The following is a 7,958-nucleotide window of genomic DNA, read 5'->3' on the forward strand; positions in this document are numbered from 1 at the left end:
ATATCCACACACACATACTCCAAGATACGTTTTAATAGCAATATGGACAGTCATTGGCGAGCTAGCGATGTCACACGAGTTTAAAGTTGGCCTCAAAAGACAGGGTTGTGCAAAAACCAAATAAGCATCAGGTGGCCGTTATTGTGTCCAAGATGACGTCGACTGAGTTAAAGGAAAGACGTCAGACAAGCTCACGTTTTAGCATTGATCAAATTTCTCACAGGTGTTCACAGTTCAGCCATCAGAGGGCGGAAAAAGACCAGACAACGAATACTGTACAGTGTAAGTAGAGCAGCGTTTACCCACATCAAATTCTTATATTTCTACATAGTTTCCCACATTTAATGTTGAAGATCATCTAATAAATGTAACTGTAAGACAAAGATAACCCAAGTAAACAGGAAATGCCGTTTTTAACTGGTGATTTTATTTATGGGGGGGGGGGACTATTCAAACCTGCCTGGCCCTGTGTGAAAAAGTAATTATCCGGTTATTATTCATCTTTTTTATTATTGCTTAAGCAGAAAAGCCTCATTGAGATTACAAATCTCCTTCACAAAAGTGTCCTGGTCCAGGACAACAGGTAGTCATGGAACACAAGCAACATACAGACAAACATGAACAATAAAAAAAATAATACATTTAAAAGGCACATCATGACATCAACATCTATTTTTATCGATCAATTACACAGTACATCTTTGTTGATCTATCCATGCCAGCAGCGAAGAGGACAGGCAGAACAATTAAATGTTCTGCCATTAGATGGCAGAAGTTCAATAAACCCGTATGACATGGCTTCTTATGGGTCTATCAGCTTTGTGTTCAATTACAGAGGTACAAATTTTACACTGAGGAAGCAAATTTGTGAGTAAATTGAGACCATATAATTAGTTTAGTATTCATACATTTCGTGACATTTTTGTTCAGTGCTGTGCTGTGAAATATTTCTAATTTAAATGGGTGCCTTTGACTTCATAAAGGTCGGGAAACCGTGAGCTTCAATGTAAACACTTCATACACATTTCACAATGCACACAAAAAAAATTAAAAGCCACACATTGATTAAATATTCCAACATTAAATCATCAGCACAGTATCTCTGATTATTCTGATGTCCTCTAATTTACTGTAGATGCCATTGAAAAGGTATATGGAGAACTTTCAAGACACTAAACTGTATGTATGTATGTAGTGTATTCATTATACTCAATGTCAAAGTTTTTGGCCTTCTGTGCAATTTCATTCGGACTCTATCTTAGGGGAAAAAACGAATTCATCCATTTTCTATAGCTCCTCATTAGGGTCGCAGGTGAGCTGAGCTGTCCCAGCTTACTTTGGGTGAGAGGTGGGGTCAAACCTAGAATCATAGAACTGCGAGGCAAATCTGCTAAACACTAGAGAACTGCGCTTTTTTTGCCCATTTGCAAAAAAAAAAAAATTGGGGGAAGTTAGTTCAAGACAAAGTAAAAGGCTGGCGATTTCACAGCCCCATAGGTTTTTTTACAGTGGAGTAGATAATATTTGCCACTGGAGGGATGCTAAACTGAATTCCACCAACAGAGGAGGAGGAGCTATTCTCTTCAGTCTCAGGGTGTAAAGTTTGCGCTGTTAAGATGCTGCTTGAGTCTTGCAGGAAACTAACACTGGAATAATGCACCAGGTCTGCTGGAGGACTGACAATTGCATGTCCTGAGAGGGACTGCATCTGTACCTCCTCATACAGGTGAACGGCAGGATCTCCCTATTGTACACAAGGAAAGTGGGTGATGGCTTTAACTGTAGAAAGGAAGGAAACAGTCAGAAACACACAGAACAAACCTCATTGTTGGTTGCATTGTGCGCCTCCTGCACTGATGATCCTCCTGTAGCACATCACATCAAAATAGTAATTTAAAACATTTTATGTCTGATTGTATTGATCCAAAGATAATAACGATGCCCTTCCTGACAGAACCCGCCCATGTTATCTGGGCTCGGGATAGGCACTGCAGATTTCCAGTGGCTGGGTGTTGTGGAATTGGCTGGGAATTTAACCCATGCCAGATGCATGCAAGTCACTAGCATGTACCACAACTCCATCAATGCAGAAATATAATGACCATTATTTGATTTTTAAATTATTACAGAATCCCTTCATCCATTGTCTGCAGCGCAGTGGGCTGGAGCCTATCCCAGCTGACTTTGGGCGAGAGGCAGGGTACTTCCTGGACAGCTCGCCAGCCACTTGCAGGGCACATAGACAAACTACCATTCACACTCACATTCACTGGAGCTGAGCTTTGAATCCCTAAAACTTTGAAACAGATGTGCTAACCACTTGTGTTTAAGCCAAATGCTGACCTCACCTTGTTTCCAGGTGAGTGTGTATCTAAACACAAGAAATGCGAGCACAGCTACTGCCAATAATATGGGACACACCAGAACAGCCACATTGATATCTGTAATTAGACACAGAAATAGGAAAGAAGTTATGGAAAAGAGTAGTGGAGGCTAGATTCAGGACAGAAGTGAGTATTTGCAAGCAACAGTGTAGTTTCATGCCTAGAAAGAGTACAGCAGATGCATTATTTTAGGGTGTTGATGGAGAAGTACAGAGACGGTCAGAAGGAACTGCATCGTGTCTTTGTAGATTTAGAGAAAGCCCATGACAAGGTACCCAAAAAGAAACTGTGGCACTCCATGAGAAAGTCTGGCGTGGTCGAGTATATAGTTGGAACAGGACACGTATGAGGACAGCAGAACAGTGGTGAGGTGTGCTGTAGGTGACAAGAGTTTAAGGTGGAAGTGGGACTGCATAAGGGATCAGCCCTGAGCCCCTTCCTGTTTACAGTGGTGATGGATAGGCTGACAGGCGAGGTTATACCAGAATCCCCATGGAACATGATGTTTGCAGATGACATTGTGATCTGCAGTGAAAGCAGGGAGCAGGTCCTCCACCTGCTCCCTGTTAGAAAGGTGGGCGCTTGCACTGGAAAGGAGAGGAATGAAGATTAGCCGAAGTAAGACAGAATATATGTACATGAATGAGAGCGGTCGAGGGGGAAGAGTGAGGCTACAGGGAGGATAGTGACGGTGGAGGACTTTATTACTTGTGGTCAACAATCCAGAGCAATGGCGAGTGTGGTAAGGAAGTGAAGAAACAAGTCCAAGCTGGTTGGAAAGGGTGGGGGAAGGTTTCAGGTTTGTTATGCGACAGAAGATTGTCTGCTAGGATGAAGGGCAAAGTTTATAAGACAGTGGTGAGGCCAGCCGTGATGTACGGCTTAGAGACAGTGGCACTGAAGAGACAACAGGAAGCAGAGCTGCAGGTGGCAGAAAAAGATTTTGAGGTTCTCGCTCGGACTGACCAGGTTGGATAGGATTGGAGACAAAGTTAGAGAGAGCAGACTTTGATGGTTTGGATATGTCCAGAGGAGAGATAGTGAGTACATTGGTAGAAGGGTGATGGTACATTAGAAGAAGGATGGAGCTGCCGGGCAAGAGAGCTGGAGGAAGACCAAAGAGGAGGTTGATCGATGTAGTGAGGGATGACATGAGGACAGTTGGTGTTAGAGAGGAAGATGCAGGCGATAGGCTTACATGGAAAAGGATGGCATGTTGTGGCAACCCTGAACGGGACAAGCCGAAAGGGAAAGAAAACACAGGAATAAGAGGTGACTGTATCAGTGCTTGTATAAACTGGAGTGCATGCATGCATGCGTGCATGTGTAGTCTATAAAACAATACCTTTGACCACACTGTGTGTTGATGGTGTTGTCGCTGAAGACAACATAGATAATTGTGGTGTCATTGTCACAGTTGCAACGGTCACATGCACGGTGGGACGGCTTGATTTTCTACTCTTGGTGTCTTCATCTGCATTAGTAATACACACATGCACAAATAATTTATCTTAAGGGAATCCAAATGTAAACACACTCTCAAGTGTAGCAGTTTGATCAATGTACAGTACAATCAATCAGAGTTGTTTTTCCCTTCTATAACCAATTAAGCCGACACGGTGGAGGACTGGTTAGCACATCTGCCTCACAGTTCTGGGGACTGGGACCTGTGTGGAGTTTGCATGTTCTCCCCGTGCCTGGGTGGGTTTTCTCCGGGCACTCCGGTTTCCTCCCACATCCCAAAAACATGCATGGTAAGTTGATTTAAGACTCTAAATTGCCCGTAGGTGTGAATGTGAGCGCGAATGGTTGTTTGTTTCTATGTGCCCTGCGATTGGCTGGCGACCGGTTCAGGGTGTACCCCGCCTCCCGCCCAAAGATAGCTGAGATAGGCTCCAGCAGTCCGCAACCCTAGTGAGGATAAGCGGTAAAAGAAAATGGATAACCAACTATTTCTTTGCTTGAATTATCACGTATCTTTTGTCTTAACTCATGGTTTTGGTCATTTGATCTGAAAACCTAAATGACTGCTGTAGTAGATCTATTCAGAAGAGAAAAGACTGCACCTGGTTTTGACTTTAAAATATCCATCAGTTGTGCATACCCAACGACAGTACAATATCTGTTAGTTTGTACATTCCAAATACAGTACCATCCAACCACCGGAGGGTGTGTTCCAACTACAGGGGATCACATTCCTCAACCTCCCTGGTAAGGTCTATTCAGGGGTGCTGGAGAGGAGGGTCTGTCGGGAAGTCATATCTCAGATTCAGGAGGAGCACTGTGGTTTTCGTCCTGGCCGTGGAACAGTGGACCAGGTCTACATCCTCGGCAGGGTCGTGCATGGGAGTTTGCCCAACCAGTCTACATGTATTTTTTGGACTTGGAGAAGGCTTTCAACCGTGTCCCTCGGGGAGTCCTGTGGGGGATGTTTCGGGAGTACGGGTTACCGAACCCCCTGATGCGGGCTGTTCTGTCCCTGTACGACCGGTGTCAGAGTTTGGTCCGCATTGCCGGCAGTAAGTCGGACTCGTTTCCAGTGAAGGTTGGACTCTGCCAAGGTGGCCTTTGTCACCGATTCTGTTCATAACTTTTATGGACAGAATTTCTAGGCGCAGCCGAGGTATAGAGGGGGTCCAGTGTGGTGGCCTCAGTATTGCATCTATGCTTTTTGCAGATGATGTGCTTCTGTTGGCTTCATCAAGCCGTGATCTCCAACTCTCACTGGAGCGGTTCGCAGCAGAGTGTGAAGCGGCTGGGCTGCGAATCAACACCTCCAAATGTGAGACCATGGACCTGAGTCGGAAAAGGGTGGAATGCCCTCTCCAGGTCGGGGATGAGATCCTGCCCCAAGTGGAGGAGTTCAAATATCTTGGCATCTTGTTCACGAGTGAGGGAAGAATGGAAAGGGAGATCAACAGGCGGATCGATGATGATGATGCGGACTTTGTATCGGTCCGTTGTGGGGAAGAAGCTAAGCTGAAAGGCGAAGCTCTCTATTCACCAGTCGATCTACATTACTACCCTCACCTATGGTCACGAGCTGTGGGTCGTGACCGAAAGAACAAGATCTTGGATACAAGCGGCCGAAATGAGTTTCCTCCGCAGGGCTCTCGCTTAGAGATAGGGTGAGAAGCTCGGTCATCCGGGAGGGGCTCAGAGTAGAGACACTGCTCCTCCGCATTGAGAGGAACCAGATGAGGTGGCTTGGTCATCTGTTTAGGATGTCTCCTGGACGCCTCCCTGGTGAGATATTCCGGGCACGTCCCACGGGGATAACCCAGGACAGACTGGAGAGACTACGTCTCTCGGCTGGCCTGGGAATGCCTTTCCTTGTGTAAACTACAACATTCTCATAAGCTATACATTCAGAAATTGGATACACCTATACTGGGAATTTTTTTTTTTTACAAATGTGTAGACCACTGCAAACTACATTTAGAGAATTAACATATTGTTAAATGAATTCCTGTTGGATACTGTCAATCAAAATGTTATTGTCTCTGTAAATGCACATTTTTCAAAATAGTTGGTTTGCATAGTCAGCATTATTAACAATTGGAGGATGCCTGGTGGGTTACATTGCATCTATGCATATCTAGTTTTGAGAATGTTTGTTTTTGTTAAATCTTAACACAACAAACCAAGCAAAAATGCTTATTTATTGAAAATTGCCCATGAATGACTAATTTCGAACTTAATGCTGATGTCTCAGCAGCTCGTACTTTTCGTTGTCTCCCCATTTCAAAGAGTGAGTGCTACTCCCCCCAAAAATAAATAAATTACTTTTAAAAAAAACACACTGAAATACAAGGAGAACATTTGAAGAAGAATGATTAAAGGCTGTGCCCAGACTGCTGACGAGAGTCATACGCCTGACATTGGCTCATTGATGTCCTAGTCTGACTCTCGATTTTGGCGACCTCAGCAATGATTGACCAGTATTAGTGAGAGGTTTTGCCACAGACAGATTGTGATCACTGCAAAAAGTTGTGTAAACATTGGTTGAGAAACTTTCCACATTTAGTAGTGACCACAAAGGAAGCAAAGGACAAGGTTAAAACTGTCTGTCGCTCTGTGAGGACAACAATAAACACCATGTTTGAAAATATGTCACTGATACTTACCAACGTTAAGTTGCACTTTAGTGTATTCACTTTGCTTCCAGGTTGTATTAGAGCTGCACCAATATGTTCCAGAGTCCGTTTTGCTCAGGTCATGGATGCGCACCGAAAAATGTTTTTTTCTGTCATTTATTCTCAACACTTTGGTTTTGTGTCTCATCCTCTTGCAACTGACAGGATTATCTCCCTTGCACAAAAAAAGATCATCCTTGTAATAGTTGAATGGGTAAGAGCACTGGATTTGGACAGCTTCCCCAACATGTTTTTTTATTACAGTTGCTTTCATGTCTTCCCAGTCTAACAAAAAAAAGAAAAGAAAAAGAAAAAACAAAACCACATAAATGCTGTCCCTGTGCTAAAAAGATACATACACATTGCATGGAACCAAGCATTTAGACTCCTGGCCATAAATTCGACAGGAAGTAAAAATGGAAGAAAGTATGGAGTTGGTCTTTGAAACTACAGTGTATAACTGACTTTCTCCAAGATTTTAGATTGTGTCTGTTACTTTACTCCATTAATCCAGAAGAACATTTAAGAGGTCATTGACTAGGACTCCACTCGGTTATAGTTAATTCCAAAAGTTTTTAAATCAGACAACAGGTGTTTGATTCATGAATATTTCCCAGAGACATCCGCTATCTCTGTTGCAACCCGCTGTTAACCCTCTGTGACACTAAGATCTGAGAACATCCTGTTTGAAGGCTAGCTATAGCGACGTATGGTTGATCATCTCATGATATCAAAATGTAAAGCGCATGATGAAAAGGACTGTTTAATGACTATCTAGAATTGAACAGATCTCAGACCTTATAGTGTCATCAAATTAAGTTCACCTGGAAAGATTAGAGTACATTTTATGTTTATCCTAAAAGAAATTCATACAATTATCCATCCATCCATCCATCCATCCATTTTCTGAGCCGCTTCTCCTCACTAGGGTCGCGGGCGTGCTGGAGCCTATCCCAGCTGTCATCGGGCAGGAGGCGGGGTACACCCTGAACTGGTTGCCAGCCAATTGCAGGGCACATACAAACAAACAAACAACCATGCGCACTCACATTCACACCTACGGGCAATTTAGAGTCTCCAATTAATGCATGTTTTTGGGATGTGGGAGGAAACCGGAGTGCCCGGAGAAAACCCACGCAGGCACGGGGAGAACATGCAAACTCCACACAGGCGGGGACGGGGATTGAACCCGGGTCCTCAGAACTGTGAGGCTGACGCTCTAACCAGTCGACCACCGTGCCGCCTCATACAATTATTGACAGCAAAAAAAAATAAAAAATAATAATTATAATAATTAAAAATTACAAATTAGCTTATCAACACAACACCCTGTACTGGTTGCCAGTCAATCTCAGGGATAGGGATATAATTTAATATAGAGACAATTCTTCAAACTCAGTTTCACACCATCCCCAAGTGGGAACTACACGCACCTGCA

Source organism: Phycodurus eques, chromosome 6, assembly GCF_024500275.1.
Source record: "Phycodurus eques isolate BA_2022a chromosome 6, UOR_Pequ_1.1, whole genome shotgun sequence".
In the NCBI taxonomy this organism is placed as follows: Eukaryota; Metazoa; Chordata; class Actinopteri; order Syngnathiformes; family Syngnathidae; genus Phycodurus; species Phycodurus eques.